This window comes from Manis javanica, chromosome 5 (genome assembly GCF_040802235.1).
Source record: "Manis javanica isolate MJ-LG chromosome 5, MJ_LKY, whole genome shotgun sequence".
NCBI classification, from domain to species: Eukaryota; Metazoa; Chordata; class Mammalia; order Pholidota; family Manidae; genus Manis; species Manis javanica.
The window spans coordinates 52,280,801-52,300,517 of NC_133160.1; the positions used below are offsets into that span (position 1 = coordinate 52,280,801).

Below are 19,717 nucleotides of genomic sequence, written 5' to 3' on the forward strand. Positions count from 1 at the left end.
GGGGGTCACAGATTCACACCACAGCGTTGGCATGAAGCGTAGGTGAAACAGGCTAAGCCAGTGGGTGAAGCTGGGCAGTGGGGAATTCATTACATTCTTCTGACTGTGTTTGTATATTTGAAATGCTCAACAATAAAAAGTTTAAAAAAGGGAAAAGACATACACATATACACAAAACTTATGCAGTAGAAATACATTGATATTTTGTCAGAGTTTGTTGAAGAGGGTTTTAAGGGAAGGAGGTGCCTAAAAATACCAGCCATTTGAGTACACTGAAATTATATACAGCTATATGCAGCTGCATGATTTTAAAACCCAATAATATTGTAGTTTTGTTTTAATTAAAATAAGCCTCTACTTAGGGGAAAGGAAAAAAGAACACTTGTAGTTTTGTCAACAGTCTTTAGCTCAGCAAACATTCTTTTAAAGCCTTTCAGTGCCAGGTACTGTAGAGATTGTTGGAAATTCAAAGGACACCAATCCAAGCCTTGTACTAATGTAGTTGGTGAGATTTCTACATGTCATTCCCCAGGATAATGTGATAAGGGCTCTAGTATACTTACAAAAAATGGTTACAGGAACACAGGGGTTGGAATTATTTAATTCTACTTTGTAGGGCAGCGGGAGCAGGTAAGGAGTCTATCAGGGAAGACTGTGCAGGGAGCTGGCATCTGACCTGGGCCTTCAGGGAGTAGTAGGGTTTCTAGGCAGAGAAGATGGGAGAGCCATTGCAGGCATAAGAAGCAGCATAATCAATAGCAAGAGTTGCAGAAGTGAGTTCAGCAGAGGTAATAGGTTCAATGAGTGTGACATGCCAGGTAAAGTGGGGTGGGCTTAAGTGAAGAATGAGAGTCAGATCCAAAGTGATTTCTGCCCCAAGCTTGGAGGGCTGCATCACTTAGACCTGTTCTCCTGAATTTCTAGGTTCAGTTTCAAGCTACCCCTGTGACTTGGGGTGGGATTTGTCACCCTAGTTTGACTGGGAGGGGTCTAGGCATCCCAGCTGCAGTGTCACTTCACTTGGATTAGACAGATGGCACCTGTGTACCTAACAGCCAAGTGGGAGGCTCCCATGCTTTTATGGGGGTTCTGCTTTACTTTCTGACTTTATGTAGAATGACACTGGTGGGGATTGAAGCCCATCTTGTAGGCATGTCCTTGGTACTATTTCCCGGAGTAGATCTGGAGGCTCTGCCTCTCCGAGACCAGGGTACAGTTGTCTGACTGGCCTTGTTGAGGAATTCTACAACTGCTAGACCTTAGCGTCCACAGCAAGAGGCTGGAATTGCTTCTGAGCAGAGGTAGATTTTTACCATGAAGCCAGTAAAGGGCTTTGAGCTTCCAGTCCTCTCATTGGCACAGTCCTTTACAAAGTTCTGGGAGGGACCCCAGAAATTTTCATGTAGTCATGTTTTTTTTTATATTAGTATTCTTATTGTTAGAGAATTAAATATTTCAGGCTTTACGCCCCATAAAACGTGAAACTGGCCTTACTTCTGAGCACCTTGTAGGAAGTTCTTTGGTTTATTTTTTCTTTCTGAAAAGAACACAACAATATGTCCTCCCTCCTCACAGGCTGATCACAGATTACTAAGCAATTGTTTGTCAAGTGGAAACCGAGGCTGTTTTCTGAGTAAGTGAAATGTGATGAATAATTCGGCACTGACACAGGAGGGGAAGGTATCCTTCCTGTCATCCATGTGGGTTCCCTGGGGGTGCTGCTAGTCTTGCAAACAATCTTTGCTAAGTTTGCCCCTGCACAGGGCAGACCCACTGGCTTGCTGCCTCTTGTCTCCACCATCCTGTATTTTTGCTTTGGAAATCTGATCTCTGTGTTCTCACGTTTGTCCTCTCAGACCTGAAGCTTCTCCATGGCTTTCACAGCTCAACTGTGTGTGGCCAATGCCACACCAGTTCTGATATTGCTGGGAGCATGCACTAGGTGACCTTCTCTAGATTGACCACACATTTTTCCATTCCATGTTGAATGACTGACAGTCACTTTTACATTATTTCCTTTAGTGCATTTATATCACAGTATTGGAAACCATCTAGTCAACATATTACTTTTAAATATTTGGAGTATGACTTGGAGAAAAGGTTACTTCTTAGATGTAGGGAAAAGTACAGTGTGGGCCTGGAACATCTCATTGAGAAAGTAGGGGGAATGGTTGAAGAATCAAAAGGATGGAGGAGCCTGCTTGATGAGCTCTCACTGGCCAAATGGGGAAAATCTGAAAATGACCCAAAATGTTGAATTTTTCCATTAAGAGACTTAGCTTCAGTTTCATCTCATACCAGAGGTGCCTCTGGCCAACTCTGAGGACTGCTAATGAACAGTGTTGTGGCCAAGGGATGGTCAAGAAAAAGATAAAAATGCCTGTCCACTCACCACCAAATAATTAAAGTGGCTGTGTTAGGGAGGCCTTTGGTTAATCAGTCTCTCCATGGTGGTTGTATGATGTACATAATGCCATGTTGAATACATAGTGTAGGCATGTTACTTCATAACTACAGTGTTTTGACAGCTGGCTAAATGTTTTATGGCTATAGATTTTAGGATTTAGCCTTAATAAAATATTTTGGGTTCATTCTGACAGGTGTACAAATAAAATCTAAGAATTAATTTTTTATACTTCAAAATTATGTTTCTTGAAATATAAAAAATTATGTTACTTTCTGGATTGGTATTTATCCCATCCTATGAAATTGCTTATTTTCTCTAATGAGGCATATTTTATGTTAACCATGAAGCTAGGTACCACCCCTTGTAATTTTCTTTCTTGGGAGTTAATGAATAGATGATGGGTATGATTTCCTTTCTGTGAAAGGATGTTGAAGGAGGGCAAGAGCAGTCTCAACAGGGGCTGAGTGGCTGACACCTCAAAGCTTACCTGTCATTGTGCCCCGTTGTCCTTTTTTTGCTCTTTTTAGTTTGCTTTCCAAGGCCATGGGCTTTCTGACTCTGCCTTTAAATTTATTCTGTCTTGTAAGTACTCTTCTGTCTAAGGTCTTAACACAGAAGTGTTTGCTCTGGTCAAATTTCACTTCAGTACAGTAGGAATGAGACTTTTCTCCAAGGCAGTATTGTATCCCCAACTCGGAATGCACACTGCTGCGTCTAGAAATCAGACAGTCAAGCATCCATTTTTCTTAGAACAATGTGAAGGAGAGGGTTGCAGAGTGCTGGAGCAAATGACTGTTCAAGAGGTATCTGTATGGAAGGCCTCTGCTTACCCGTGACCTCCACCGGTGTGCTGCCATGCCGTTCAGTGTCGCTGTGGCTGCCCCATGCTATAGCAAGGGGATCGTGGGGCCTGTGCAAGACTTGCAGTGTTATTAATGAAACCCTTTCAGAATAGATCAAAATTGGAAATTTTACTAATCTCCTTACTCAAATTTAAAAAAAATCTTAGGATGATAATCAATGAACTAGAGATGTTATGTATTCCCTTTGCTGGCTGGTGCATTCTTCAGCTGCAAAGGGACAGTTCATGCGCAGTCAGCTACATTTATACAAGTCACAGCCTTTTCTTTCTCCCACCCACCCCCCTTTCCACTTAAGGTTTCTTTTAGTTTTTGCAAAGCAGCCATGTGAGAGGAATAAAATAATTTTGAAGAGCATTATATGGTGGGAATTTTGACAATGAGTGGAAGATGGTAATTACTCTCTTCCATTAGACTCAGTGGCTTTGGACAGATAAGCTGTATTGAAACGTGTGACCAGGGCATGGGATCATGGATTGTCTTTCACTGTTGTCATGGTGACAGTGATGCAGGTGGCCTATAACTGCCGGGCTGTCAGATCTTATACATCAAACTGGTGCTAAGTGAAAATATGTTAGAAGCACTGGGGAAAAAATTGCCAGCAGTGTTTATAGGATCAGCTAGAGAAAAGCAACCCCAGTTGAAGAAAAGATTTCCATTAAAAGCCCTAGGTAATTCTGAAGAAGTTGGAGTTCTTACTTTTTATTAATAAGATGGAAGTGGACTATTAAAAGGAGAAAAAAATGGTTTCTTTATGTTGCACTGCTGTCTGCATACACATAATTAACATGAGGCCTTTCTGTTTCCCCCTTGAGTTAATGTGATACTGTAGTGGCTTTAGAAGAGGCAAGGAGACACCATGTGGTCTACAAGCTTTGCTTGGGGCTAGGGAGTCAGCTCTGCACACCGCAAGAGGATTGAGTCCTTCTTTTTCCAGAAAGCCGCTCTGAATATTTGTTAGTAAGGAAGGATAAGAAATCGTCAAATTTTAATATAATACTTTAAGTGTATATAGAGTTATGCTCCATTACACATATTGGACTACATCTATTTGAATGTAGGCTACATTCAAATATGGAGAGGTTCCTCTTTGTCAATCACAGTTACCACACCTCTTGTCCTCTTCTTTTCTTTTTCTCCCCTCTTTTTTCAGTGTCTTCTGTCTCTCCTTAAACATTTATAAACAACTTGAACTGAAACCCTCAAACGAGAAGCAACAATGAGTACAACTTGTGTGTTGATGTGTTTGTGTGTGTGGAAGTCTGTGGTGCCTTGTCTCAAGAAGCTGAAGTTGGCTTTATAGTTCTTACTTATTCATACTGTTCAGTAAATAGGAAGGAGAAGATCATGTATGCTTCCACTTCCATAATATATCAAGGAAAAAGAGGTGCTGTGGATTCCTGGGTAGAACAGCCTGTTGGTGAGTTAGGAATAAAGATGAGAGAGGGTGGAGCCAAGATGGTGGTGTGAGTAGAGCAGTGGAAATCTCCTCCCAAAACCACATATATTTTTAAAAATACAACAAAGAAGACTCTTCCTAAAAGAGAGACCAGAAGACACAGGACAACATCCAGACCACATCCACACCTGCAAGAACCCAGCACCTCGCGCAGGGGGTAAGAAACAAGCCCCGGCCCGGCGGGACCCGAGCGCCCCTCACCCCAGCTCCCGGCTGGAGGAGAGGAGTCAGAGCAGGGAAGGAGAGGGAGCCCAGGACTGCTGAACACCCAGCCCCAGCCATCCGGACCAGAGCGCACACACAGGAATAAAGATGAGGTAGTGGGTAATTTCTGGTAGGTCCCTGAGTCAGGCAGTGCAGCCCCAGCTTCTAACATTTTACCTGGGGTTTCTTCTTTGGCATATTCTTCAGTATCAAAATCTAAATTAACAAGAGTAGGTGAAATTACCTTTAGATACCATTAGCATATGTAGATTAGTTAGATCATACAATATTCGTATTTGGGATTCAGTTTAAGCTACACACATTTTGGATGTGTAGTCAATGGTAGGCATTCTGCTTGTACTGATAACTCTAAAGGAAATAGCTCTAACATTTATTGAGCACCTAATATATGCTAGGTAATAAAATTACTTAATCTTCACAATAATCTTGAAAAGTAGATACACTAGTATCATTTCATCATTTCATAGATAAGAACCTTGACAAAAATGAGATTCCAATGTCTGACTCTAGACTCCATGTATCTTTCCCACTGTTTGGTTTCAAGAGAGGTACAAGACCAGCTCTGCTACAAGGAGCTCACAGTTTCACTGGAGACCCAGGGACGCATTTAATAATTCCAGCACAGCTTCTTACATGTTAGACATATGTATATCGAGAAGTACAAAGCAGGGGGCATCTAACTCCCAAGAGGAGCTTATGATTGGGCTGCTTATTAAAGGATGATTAGATAATTTGAAGGTAGATGAAGAGAGCCATGAAGAATGGCGCCATGGCATACTCTGGAATGGCAGGTGTGTAGGGTTGAGTTAGTTAGCTGAGGATGGATGGGAGAAAGGTGTATAAAGTGATTCTCTAGGGTTAGCATGGGATGTCCTAGTATACCCTATTTTTTTATATATGTGATTTGGGGTTCAAGGATTGTACTTGTGGTGGTTGTCTTTTAAGTTCGTACAAGCTAGAGGTTGTTGACTTGCATGATAGTTCCTTCTAGCTTTGTTTTGTTTCACTTCTATTTTTCTCTCAGTGCCTTCTCTTTTTCCAGAATATTTTTTGCTTACCTTGCCATCGTCTTTTCTTTCACTATTCTGGTTGAAGGCTCTCTTCTCTACCTCAAGAAGCATTTTTTAGTCCATAGTGTGGGAGACTCTAAATAAAAGGAGATAGTAGGCAAAATTGGTAGAGTCTGGTGACCCATCACTCTCAGAAAAGTGCTTTGAATAAATAAGATGAGGAAGATCCATATTTTCAAAGGACTCAGTCATGATGGTTCTTCAGCTTTAAGACCCAAGCAGCTGCTTACAAACCAGACTCAGCTTTGGTCTCTGTTCTAACTGCTGCTGACCAAAATATTTTCATCAGGTAGTTTATATGCAAAGTGGAGATTTTAGTCCTCCATTCAATCATGTTCATGAATTCTCTGCTTCTTCTTTTCTTGGTTTCATAAAGACATCACCCCTTTTAAACCTAACTCCTTGATTGACTTAAGATTTCATTCTAGAAATTAATTTCAGGATTTTGCTAATCTTGCCTATTTTAGATCCAAAAAGAAAAATAATGAATTGTTTTCCAGCTGTGATGGTCAGTTTCTGACAAGTGGCCCCAGGTGATTATGGTGCCAGGGATGAAGCAAACGGTGAACACTGAAGTCATAAATTGTGATGAAATAGAGTGTTGGTGTGTATCATGACGTGCTAAGGTAGCTTGTTAACATGAGATTTCATATCCTGGAGCTTTAGCGGTATTTGGAATTACTGATACTTTTGTTTCGGACAAAGAAATCAAGAGTCTGAGGTCCCAGTTGCATAGGGAAGATCCTTCTTGGCTTTATAGCCCAGGTGTCTGTCTGTGGATATGCTCCTGCTCACACGAATGTGTCTTGCTGGACTGACTGGTATATCTAAGACTTGCGCATACAATCATTTCCCGGGTATATTATGTCTGGAAATTTACTGTGGAGCACTATAAATCCATTGACCAGAAATGGGGCTTATGACAGTCAGAAACAATTGGAAGGGTATTTGGAAGCAATTGGAAGAGAACATTTCTGTGACACCCAGGGCTGAATAGAAGGATTAGTCTTCTTAATCTACTCTTGCCTCCAAGCAGGGAATGTCTAATCAAAGAGAAAGATTTTTGGAAACAACAGGAAATAGAAAATTAATTTGAGCCTTCTCTCTCTTCTTTTTTTACATGTCTCAGGAGAGTTTCTTTTTTTTTTTTCCTAAGAAAAGTCAATTTTTACAAAAAAATATCCTGAAATAAAGATAACAAACGATTCCTTCATTTTATGATGACCATCCCTCGTGGCAGAGCGTGATGCAGAGTGACAGGCCTATTCGTGAAGAGACTTACAAATGGGGTCAGGAGCAGGAGGTGGAAATATGTGAGCTGTCTAAAGCCTTTTTCAATTTGGGAAACTGTAGCTACTTCATATTCAGTTACAATTTTTCTAAGGACAGAGATGTTTTCCTGGTTATTTCATTGGGCATTTGCATACCAGAATCTCAGGATTTCAGCACAGATGAGCCAGGATCTCCATCACTTAACTGATGTGTCATGGATGTATCGACCAAGTGGAAGAGGGTGTGATTTTTTTTTCATGCTCCCCACAAGCAACTTCTCAGAGTTATATGCTCACTTATTAATTTGTCAGTTAAGCTTTTTAAATAGGTAGCTGTTTGTTATACATTATCAATACAAGGCTTTGTAGACAAGAAAACTTGATGTGATCTAACTGGGAAATGTCCTGTAAGGATGATCCTGTTTTGTCAGAGGCAGGGCTGACCCTTTAGGTCTTTGCATGTTTAACTCCTGTGATTCCACAAGATACTAAGAAGCTTTGCAGGTTATGGACAACTTTACATTTCAGGACAAGAATGCTGCTGTAACACACTGCTGTTAAGGAGAGGGTCCTAGTGGAAAGATCATGGTTATCATTTACTCCTCCCTTACATAAGCACTCTGGGTCCTTTATATCTGCTCAGAAAGTTTAGAGGCTTTGAATTAGTATCTCAGATAGAAAGGACAGTGCCAACTGATGGACTATTCAAATACATACATTCAAAGTATGTATATATACATATTATTTAAAATCCCTTTCATTGGTAAAAGAAAAAGTTTTATAATGAAGCCTTAATTCTCTTATTCAAGGCACTATATTCCTGGTTTTTAACTAAGTGAGCATCTCTAGTCTAGAACAGAGGTTACTGATCCAGTGTGTACAGCAGTACATACTGATCTCTACTGGGAGGAAAAAAGTGGAGAAATATTAATGTTTGAGTCATTTCCTGACCATTAAGATGGGCTGACCTGTAAACCCAAACTTGGTCTCTGCTGTGGTGAAGCTGAGAATGTGGTTTTGCTGTTAGGTGGTAGTACCCAACTGTACTGAAAATAAAGCAGAATTTTTACCTTCTTAGCCATGTCTTAGGGTTAGTTTGTAAGGCCTGACCACCTTGCTGACCTAGGAGAGCAATGTCCTGTGGATGGTAACCAGGATGTAGATTTTATCGCTCTCCAAATCATGTCAGTCCTACTGTTTCTCATATTCATGACAGCATGATTAGAAAAACCATTTTGTTTTTTCATATCTTTTAAAACAACACTTCAGCATGTCTAAATGCTTTATATGAAGTTTTTACCTCCAACCTGCTGGTTTAATTTTGTGTGAAACCAGAATTTCACACAGAAAGGCTAATGCACAAAAGAAGCTCAGCTTTCCCTTGGAACCAAAACAAACACATACATAAACAACAACAGTAAAAGAACTAAAATTAAGATCTTCAGAACACAAATACCTATTTAAAGGCACCTGACAATTCTCTGCTAGCAGCCACTTTAAATTATTGTTCTTTTTTTAAAAGGAAAATCCAATATAGTTGAAAGCTTGTTCTTTATAAATACAAGGTGCTTTCTTGCATTATCTGAGAGAAAAAGAAAAGCATGTCTTGCTTTTTGGATTTCACCTGTTATAGCTAATCAGAAAATCTTTATTAATTACATTTATGAGCTTTGTAGCACTGCAAGGGGGTCTTGGAAAATTTTTGGTTACAAAAATGTGATGAAAAATATCAAACTGTATATTATCTTGTAATTTTGCAAAGCATGTCTTTGGGTTCTGCCCTGCCACTGGCTTCCAGAAGGAGTGCAAGCACTGGTCCCCAAGACTTTCCTCATCACTTGAGAGGATGGAGGTGTTTCCTGTTGTCAGAACAAAGCCAGTTCATAGGGGTGGGGAGAGGATTCTTGGCCATGGAAGAATGGGTTTGGGTGTGGGTTACATTTCCTGCCTTGCTAAGAGTCACTTTTTCTGGATTTTACACTTGTCTTTCTGCATTTCAGGTTCTCTTTTCTCCTTTGCATCCATACTCTGGCCTTCATTCCCATAACTTTGTGCACTGAGTAATTATACAAGGCCATGTTCTGTGGACACAGAATGAGGTCATGTGGGACAGTGAAACACCACAGACAGCACTGGGTGGCTCATAGGGAATGACAGGGAGCCAGGATGCACAGCTCAGCTCCTCTGCTGCCTAGCTGTGTGATTTGGGGAGGTGTTATAGATTGAATTTTGTCCCCCCCAAAATTCATAAATTCATAGGTTGAAGCCTCCTATGTGACTGTATTTGGATAGTGCCTTCAGGGAGGTAATTCAGGTCACATGAGGTCAAAGCATGGGGCCCTCATCCAGTTAGACTGGTGTCCTTCTAAGGCAAAGAGACAGAGGAGTGCCTGCACATGGAGCACAGGCCATGTGAGGCACACTGAGAAACTGCTGTCTGCAAACTGAGAGGCTCTGGGGAAACCAGCCCTGCCAGTACCTTAATCTTGGACTTCCAGCCTCCAGAACTGTGAGAAATACATTTCTCCTGTCTAAACCACCCAGTCTGTGCTATTTTGTTATTTCAGCAATAGTAAACTCATAGAGGAGAGTTACATCTAATCCCCATTAGATGGGGGCCTCTGTGTCCCCATCTAAATTTAAGATGGAGTTAGCAGTCTCTCCTATGCTGCGGGGCTGTTGTATAAGAAATGGCCTAACACAGTCAGCATTGTGCCTCAGCACGGCCACAAGAACAGGCCCTCGTGGTCATTGTCTAACAGCACAAGTTGTCTGCTGAGTACCCAGTCACAACAAAACCACACAAATCATCACACATGTATGTTTTCCATTTCCCACCATCTTCTGCTTGCCTGATGTTTGGTAGGGTACCCAAATTTATGGCACAGGTGATTTTTTTCTAGTTACCACATATGTTATGTTTCTTTCAGAAGTTAGTTGAGTTTTCCATATGTTTTAGTGTTACTTGCTATACCTTAAAGTCAATATAGGAAAACCCAGTAGATTTAAACAAATTCTCGGCTGACCCAGCATATGGAATTGCATCTACTGATTCAGGCTGTTTCATAGACTCACAGATAGAAATGTGATTTAGAGAGTCATATATAGAGTATGTCAGTAGAATCACATATATCTGCCAAATGACAGTAACTTGAGTTTATCTAGCATTGTTTGACCAAGGAGCTGAAGATATCATTAATCTCATCTAAGAGATATCAGATATGGTTCTTTCCAGCTGGAAGCTAGACAGATGAAGGCACAATGATTCCTTCCTCATGTGTCCAAGAGGTGTATTGGTGTTGATGGACAGTCTCCTGGCTTCCTGCAGAGTGCTCCACCAGGTTATTCCTGGAGTTATCTATGAACTACTCTGTCTAGATATTAGTGATGAGTCTGTCTTTTCCCTTCTTAAAGTAAAGAACAGAGCTTAGGCTATATACCTCCAGGTCTTCTAATACAATGCTCTTTACTAAGCTGGTTGTGAATAAATCAAATCCTCAAAAAAATAGTGTTGAGCACCCACTATGTGCCATGCTCTGTAGGATGAGGGTATATATAGAACAAGATGGAGAATGTGCCCTCAAATTGCTGATCATCTAATTGAGGAGAAGAGAGATCTACCAGGCTCTTAGGCAGTTGGGGGTGTGATACACATGTATAGTGTGAAATGTACAGTTCCTGGAGAAGCATTCAGTTTCTCCCAAGTCTATCTAGACAAGTAAGAGAAGTATTTCCTCGGAGGAAAAGTATTGTGTTAGGTGAGCTAGGATGCTAAACCCATAGTGATTAAGATGGTGTTCTAGTTACCTGTTGCTACTAGCAAACCACATTAAAACTCGATGGCTTAAAACAACCACCATTTAATTCTTTATATGATTTTGTTGATCATGAATTTCAGCAGGACTTAGCTAGGTGAGTTTTCTCCTCTATGTAGCATTGACTATGGACAGTCAGTGGTATTCAACCAGTGGTTGGTCTATTGTGGAGGGTCCAATGTGGCTTCAGTCAACTGCCTGTCTCCTTGGCGAAGATGCCAAAAAGGTGAGCTCCTATGTCTCCCTCTGACTCTCCATGAAGTCTCAGGGCCTCTCCTTTTGATTTCTCCACTAGGGTAATTGGATTTCTCACAAGGAGGCTTATAGTGCCAAGTGACTAAAGCCAGAGCTATTAGTCATATTAAATGCTAGGCTTGAAAATGGCATGGTGTCACTCTACTGGCCAGTTTTAGGCAGCGCCTATTCAAGGGGAGGGAAATAGACTCAGCTGTCCGTGGAAGAAAGATCAAAGAATTTGTGGCCATCTTTAATCTACCACAGTTGGCATACCCCTCTGTGGTTTGCTGGGCGTTAAAAAAATTTTTTTAACTTACCCAAGACTTCGTTTCTAGTATATTTTAGTTTTCTTATGCCAGAATTTGAAGCACCTTGGGAATGTCTTGCCCCATTTTTACCTTTTGGTTCTGTCCTCTTCATGTAAGCAATGATAAAACTTGAAAAAAAAAAGAACTAAATTTGGTCTCTTATGGATGAACTAACACTCCAGTGGAGAAGGGCCATGGTGGGTATGGGTGTCTGCAGAACACAAAGTTGAAGTAATAAAATTGAGAAAAGTATCATGGAAGTATGAGTGGTGCTGAGCCAGCCGGGAGAACCAGAGAGGGTTTCAAAGAAGCAGTGGCATTGGAGCTGAGCCTTGAGGAGAACGGTGGTCTGTACAGATGGGAGGGGATGGAGGGGGATGTCATCCAGGAGGAGGGCCAGGGGGAGCCAGCCCACCAGAGCAGATGGTGTGCTCTGCAAACAATGGCTGGGGGCCTGGATCATGGGGACTGCAGTCATTCGGGGGCAGAGGTGGGGTAGTTATGAGTGGAACAGATGGATTGGGGACATGTGAACTTTGCCTTGAATTGAGATTTGTTCCAAATGTAATCTCCCTAGAAGTATTTGTGGCAAAGGAATTCCATGATCAGATTTCTCATTTGGAATGCTATTTCTAGTAACAGGTTTGGGATGGATTGGAGGAAGTGCAGACAAGAGGACAAGAAACAGGCAGAACGCAGTAGTCCAGGAGTAGTCACTGGGCAATTGAATGGAAGAGAAGGATTTTGATAGAGACATGTTGTGGGAGGGGTGGTGTGCAACTCTTTCTGAATGCCTAATCTGTGTCCAAACACTCTGTTAATATTTTCTGTTTAATGTATTCTCACAAAAGTCCATTTTTCAGATGAGGTCACTGAGGCTAAACAACATTTAAGAACCTCCTTGACATTGGATAGCTAGAAATGGGTAGGGTTGAGATACAAAGCCAAGTGTGTTTGGCTACATAGCCTCTATGACTTTCCACAAAACCTCATTGCTTCACCCGTTGAAAACTGCTGAAAATTTCTTCCTTGTGGGGTGGTTGTGCCAGTAACAAAAATATAGAGAGCACATAATTTTGTTTAAGCCTTTTAAAAATGTTTGTCCTGAGTCATGTATATATATATGTGTGTGTATGTGTGTTTGTCAGTCACATGCTTCCAACTTGAATATAGTTTTAAAACACTTAAAGTTTTCAACTAGTTACTGTAATTTATCAACCCTATAGACTTAAATGTTAAAGAAAGTAACATAGACAAATCATGTCAGTTTACCTGATTCTATTTTTTATGTGTAAATTATTTTTGGTTTAATAACCAGTCTTATTGCACCTTAGAACCTTATAAACAAAGATGCTATTGTACTGTATATGCAATAGACCAAGAAACCATGGAAGGCTGGGAAGGAAAAAGTAAAAATGAGTCAGAGGTAAGAGAAACAATGTAGCGGTTCACCTGGGAACTTCCTTTGTGTGGAGCTGCATTTCTCCTCCAGCCCAAGTAAGCCACCTTTCTCATTTTAAGAGCAAAAGGTAAGAGGGACAACCATCTATGTCTCTTGAAATTTCACTTTTGCTTACACCCTGAAAGCCAGGGTATGGGTGGCTCCAGTCCTCTGCGTCTGGGTTCCCAGGTGACCAACCTGATACACCAGTAGCCACAGGGCCTTTGTGCTTGGGTGCTAGGGACTCATGGCTACAAGCTAAATCACACTTAAAGATACAATTCTTGATGCAGATCACTGTGAGATTGGAAAGTAATGGCATTTGGAAGATTGGTACCACCCCTACTTTGTTGCATTTTCACAGGGTTTGCAGGGTTTGACAAGTCCTGGTGATAATGAGTAAAGGATGAGGAGAGAAGAGCAATCTGGCTTCTCTTTTTTTGTTGCTGAGGCTCCATGGCTACAACAGAGCTTGCATGTAGTAGATGCTCAGTAAATATTTACTGAATGAATGATGGCTTAAATGCCATGTGCCAGGTTCTGCTGGGCACTTTACATCCAATGGCTCATTTATTCTTCACAAAACAATGAAACCTAGTTCTCCAGTTAAACAGATGATGCCTAGAGAAGTTAAGTAATTTGCGCAAGGACAAGCACCTTGCATGTGATAGAGCTGGAATTCAAACCTGGGTTTGTTTAACTTGTAAACCTTTGCCCTTTTGAGTGTACTGAACTATTATCCTTTTTATCAGAATATTGTCTGGGTCTGAGGCAATACACTTCACAAATGCAAAATAGCATTTACGCCAATTTCGAAATGTGAGAGCCCTTAAAATTCCCTGGCAGAGCATAATAATATATAACAGGTACACAATAAATGTTGAATAATTGAATGACTATTGTTGATTTCTCTTTAGTCTACTACTTTGTTGTTAACTATTGTGGATAAAAATATGGAAGACTTGAAGGTTTTTAGCTTTAAAAATGTTATTTTCAACACAGGTTTCCTCATAGAGTTAGGTTGACAGAATGCCAAACCAATCAGTGATAGCTGGGTGATGCTCCCTATCCTATGCCAATTTGGAAACATCTTGTAGAAACGCAATATTGGGAATACTGCATTAATTTATCTCTTCTTTCTAAGAGTGTCCACTTCCCTTCTGTCACTGCAAAGACAGGAGCAGTGAGCTAGCAGATGCGATTGTGAAATTTCCAGTTTTTCAGGAATGGTCAGTTAAGTGGCCAAACGTTAGCTTCTTTCCCATCATCCTCTTAACTTACTCTTCCATATTGTTCCTAGGATTAACCGGCTGCTTCTTCTATCTACTCTCACCCTCTTTCCCCTCACTACATTCCTTCTTGGAATATCCTTTCTCTAAACAAGTTTCTCCTTTAGTATTTTCTAATCCAGTAGCCTTTTCTCTTAATCCCATTCCACACTTTTACTTTTCGTGAAAAATAACCAAGTATCTTCCATTCTACCCTTTGAATTTTCCTGGGTTGCACCTGTTGGACCACTAAGGAAATGGCGATCACACTACCGGAACGCAGGGAACAAAACCTAGTCGCTGCTTTTTCCCTCACCTCAGCTGCTCCTGTAAACCGGAGGGTCTGAGAGAAGCTGGCAAAAGGCAGTAGGAGAGACACAGGAGGGGTCATCGAGACTGAATGAAAATTGTTTCAGAAGTAGAAGCGGCCTTGAAATAGATTCATCTCTGGTGCTCTTGACCTAAATTTCAATCTTAGCCCATTCGTGTTTTGCATGGATGGGGAGGTGTGGGACATGCTATATTTGGTAGCTTTTTTGGCAGATAGGGTTTCTGTTTCACTGTGTTTTAAAATTAAAGCTGCATATACAAATGAATTCTCTAGGGTGTTGAGTTGTTTTAGTTCATATACTCTTGGTGGGCAAGGCCTATGACACGGTTACTTAACAGTTCCACACTGGATGAAGTTAAGCAATAGTTCATTTGTCTGGTATCTCAGTAAAATTTCCAAATGAATACAATCTACCCCAGCAAAGTGCTAAAATTTAAAACAAACAAAAGCTAAACACTTTGATAGAAAATTATTCTTAAAATATTCTCCAAGTCCTTTTCTCTGCAAGCAGAATATTAGACCAAATTCAACTCTCTCTTGCTATCTCAGTCATCATTATGAAGGTAAAGATTGTATACCTCTACTGTGATGGTATCATTAAGGCTTGTTAATATGTGTGGAGCCCATTGTCTTTAAACGTGGAATGTCCCAGACTGCAGTGTACTTTGTGTTCCTTTAAAGTGTCTCTTCTTTGTACACAGTTAGCACTTGTACTCGTCACCACCGTGTCAGTCCCTGGGAGTTTCCTTCCACCTCTGGTCATCTAACTTGCTGTGATTGGGGATGAGACTGCACAGATTATTGGAGGTGGAATCACAGTGAACAGATGGCTCTGAATGCAGACCAGATGATCCCTAGGAAGTTGTCTCTTTAAGCTTTAGTGCAGGCACTTCCTGATATTTTGGCTTCTAAGAAGTGTTTGACTGAGATTTCAGGCTGTATCCCAGTTAGTTAAGGTTTCAGGGAGCTGTCATCCATGACTCACCATGTACTGTTTTAAGCAACTGCTCAGTATCAGAGAATAAAAGACGTCTAGTCATCTCCAGTTCCCTGTCATGGCTGACGTTAATGTCATCATCATCACCTTCCAGTCCGTCACATTGTAAGCACCCAACATACACAAATTGCCAAATTACGTGATATAGACGTAATCCTTGGTGTCTGTTATTTAAATAGGTAACACCAAAATGGATCTAATTCAGACTAAGGTATTGATTGTGCTGTGGTAATGGGTAACATTAGCCAGTAATCAGAAGGTACAAAAGCAGTGTCTGAATTGCTGAGCACCAACTGTGTGTAACAGTATCTGTGTATTCATGTGTGTAACTGTGTGCTGCATATTGCAGATTCCCTCCCCTACCCCCACCTGCCCCTAGAAGTGAAGGAACTGGATGCAGTGACAGAAACGTTCATGGTCTTTGTACAAGCCCAGAGGAGTGGCACCTAGCCGAGTTTGAAGGTCTGGGTTGGTGGTTCCACTGATTTGCTCTGTGAAAGTCAGGGAGAGGAACTGACTTTGCCGGGAATAGTAAGGTGGGAGCAGAGGTTTTTCCCGTCCAGTCAAAACTGAATCTGGCAAAAGAGAGTGAAGAAAGGTTTGCTGTACCCCAATGCAGGGGACTCAGTGACATGGTTTGAGAAGGTGGGGCTCCTGACCGAGGCTACGAGGGCAGCTCTTGGGACAGCTGGTAGCCACAGCGCAGGCTGCAGTGAGGCAGCACCTCTGCAGATGGGAGCTCAGGTCCGTCCTGCTGATTGGCCTTGGTTTTGTCCTTCGCCATCAGTGGCAGGCTTCCAAACCTCTGCTGGGCTGCCACTCACAGAGGGAAGGGCTGGGGGCACTAATTTCTCCATTAAGTGACTTTTGGCTTCCAGACAAAAGATAAAGAACTGCTCATTGCACTCTTCATGACCCAGAGAGAAGCTATTGATCAGCTGAGAAGCAGAGAGAGGAAGAGAGACAGAGAGAGGAAAGAGGGAGGAAGGGAGGGGAAAGATGATCAAATAGTTTGTTCAGCTTGAAACAGCATTTTTAAAAACACAAAGAGTGGAAAGGAAGAGAAAGTTACTTTTGTGTAAGTCCTTAATTAGGAAGTTCACGTTCAGGCCACTAGCTGTCTTAGGAGCCTCTGTCCACTGTTTGAAGTGCTCTCTTCTTCAGAGATGGGTCAGGGTGACAACTGAAAGGAGCAAGAAAGGAGCAAATTGGTTCCAAGTTTAAGGTTTTCCTAATGAGAAGCCCCGAGAGAAGATGAGTGAGAACTGTCCAAGTCTCCCCACGTGTGGCTGGCTGTGGTCAGCATTGGTGACCCCTGGTTAGCTTCATTTGACTTGCGATTTTTCTTTGTTGTGCACTGAACAGATTCCCTTCTCTGGTATTCAGTGGGAAGCATGTAGCCTGAGGATGGCAATTAGCTTTAGCCAGGCCTACTCTTCTGCTGCACAGATAAAAATGAGGTGCACAATTAGGTCTTCTAATAGTGCAGCCCTTCTCAGTGACCACAGTCGGAGGACAGGTCCATCTGCAGAGAGCCCCTCTCTCCTTCCCCCTCCCCAATTCTTCTATCTGGATGAAATCCTGGTGTGCAGAAACCTTGCCTACAAATAGAACTGATGGCATATGTTACCGTCATCAGGCCTGGTGAAGTTCATTGGCAGAGAAGTTAAGAGTCTTATTTTAGACCTGGAGCCAGGGCTGTGTGGATCCAGCTAGAGCAGGTCTCTTCTGCCTTGACCTCAGCTGCTGGCTGTCCTCCTGCCATTGCCTGGTCTTCTGAGGATGGAATGTCAGGGAGCTTGCTGCTAACTGCAGGGTGATCAGGACCACCTCACTGCTCTGTAGCTGGGAATAGGAAGATGCTGACAATCCAGAGATCGCTTGCCACCCAGCTAGCAAATGTTGCACACTGGCTCAGCTGCCTTCCCACTTGCTGTCAACTGTAGTGCATCAGGCAGGAGCTAGGTTATAAAAGAGCAAGTGTGTTCTCAACCTGTCACCCTTTCCCCTTTACATCCCCTTAGTCTGGGTTTAAAACATGCTTCTCTATCCCCAGAGTAGACCAAGGATGTCTCAGGCTAGATTAATATATTTCAGCTGAGAGGCTTCCTCTGCAAACAGGAGATTTAAATCTTCTGGGAGAAAAGCCTTAATGCAGTGAACAGTGGTGCAGATTTGATCCAGGAGAGCAGAGTACGTAAAATATTTGAAAAGGTGAGGCTTTACCTCTGTGGTTAGGACCCACTGAGCAATCAGAAAGCTTTGCAGAAATAAAAAATCTGGACATGTGATCTGACAAAGCCTTATATTCTGACTTAATTATAAAAATTCACATGTTTATGACTTTAAGGAATCTCTTATTTTTAAATAAAATTTTGTAACTAATTCACCACTAACCTATAATTTGACAATAGGATACACATATAATTTTTAGATACTTCAAGTCAGGATTGCCTATGAAAATTCACATGTTCGCTACACTTCAGGGCCAAGTTGTAGATGGATAACCCCCCCGTGTGGAAATCTACATGCATAAAAGCAGTGATTTAAGGCTTGGCTGTCCTTACACTGGGAGACTGCGCCTGCCTGGATCTCCCAATACTACACCGCAGTAATCCCTGTTTCTTCCCTTGTTTCTCATCTGCTGTCATGCTCAGCAGCTAAGATTTCTATTGCTTTAACGTCACATCATTATTATTGACTTGGGGCTTTTAAGAGTCAGATATTCCTCTTTTCGTTGCCTCAGCGTAGACCCAGGCTCAGAACAAAACCGGAATGTGGGCGGGGAGCCTGGGGTCCCTCCGGAGCAACGTCCAGGGCCTCTCCTCAGAATACCTTGCAGCTCCCACGAGCAGCTGTCAGTGCGGTACGGGTTCCAGCAGCCCCCCGGTGTTTCGGGGTTTCCTGTTACTGTGAACGGGCCGGGCCCCTTACGGCACGTATTGAAACGCAAACGACAGCGGTAATTGGCTGAGAGATAAACCAGGACAAGCTAGTGAGCAGTGCGGGGCGGGGAGATAAGTAGCTAAGTGACAATTAGTGCTCTGCTGCCTCCGGGGTCACGAGCAGCGGAGCCATTTGTTCTCGGTTTTAAAGGAGCAATAACACATTAATTGGAGAACAGCTTCCAGGTTAACGTGGCTCACCCGGTTTCTCTTATGATTCTGCGTTGAGGAGTGGGAGTTTGTGGCCTGGAGAAGGATCGCTTTGGTGACTGCCTCCCTCCCACCCCAACCTCTCTCCCTCCTCCAATAGGATTCATAGTTTGGAAATTGATGTCCCTGATTCTGGAAAACTGATAGTTGGCTTGCTTTGGAGATTTTGTAAAAGTTCCCTTGCAGGAGGGGGCACCCCTTAACTCTCTCAGTCTACATCAGGGAAAAGCGTTGCCTTACTCACAGTCTGAGGAAGTCCATTAACCCTCTATTTTTTTTTTCTCAAGTTTTATTTCAGAAATGATCTATTGGCTAGATATAACAATGAACAACAGAGGTGGTCCCTGCCCTTTTGGGGGGTTTATAGTCTGATTTGAAGAGACAGGAAATAAATAAAACTATGGTCTGCTGTTTCGCTTGTTTGAAGTGGAGATCCTTTACGAAGAGGAGCTTGTGGAAGTTACCGGTGTGGAGGAAAGGGGAAGTTGCCAGCTAGTATAGGCCAGGCTAGGCCCACTCTGCTTTCTTTGAAAGGCCATTTGAACCCTATTCTGGTCACAACCAACCATTGAGATGATTAGCATGGACTTGAGATAAGCAGACTAACCAAGCTTGTGAGCTAGTTGCAATCTGCCTTTCTTCTGCATCCAGAGTTCTTGGGGCCCAGCTACCTTCCGAGCACTGCCAAATGGACTCATTGTTTTTGTTTATTTGGTTTCCTTCAGCCTACAGCTTGGTCACTTTTTACAAACCATCCCCTCCAGTTGAAAGGTTTCTAACAGCTTCTTTTGCCTTGTGCAGAGAACTGGTCATTTCAGACACAGGTGCTTGTTTCCTGTGGGACATGTTTCCACCCAGAGATCCAAACTTTAC

General features: G+C 42.1%; 1 protein-coding gene across 3 annotated transcripts in view; it reads left to right on the plus strand.

Annotated features, from left to right (window-relative positions):
• The window catches only part of MAML3 (mastermind like transcriptional coactivator 3), a 432,522-nt gene that overhangs the window by 35,537 nt on the left and 377,268 nt on the right, over positions 1 to 19,717 (plus strand). The window lies entirely within an intron of this gene.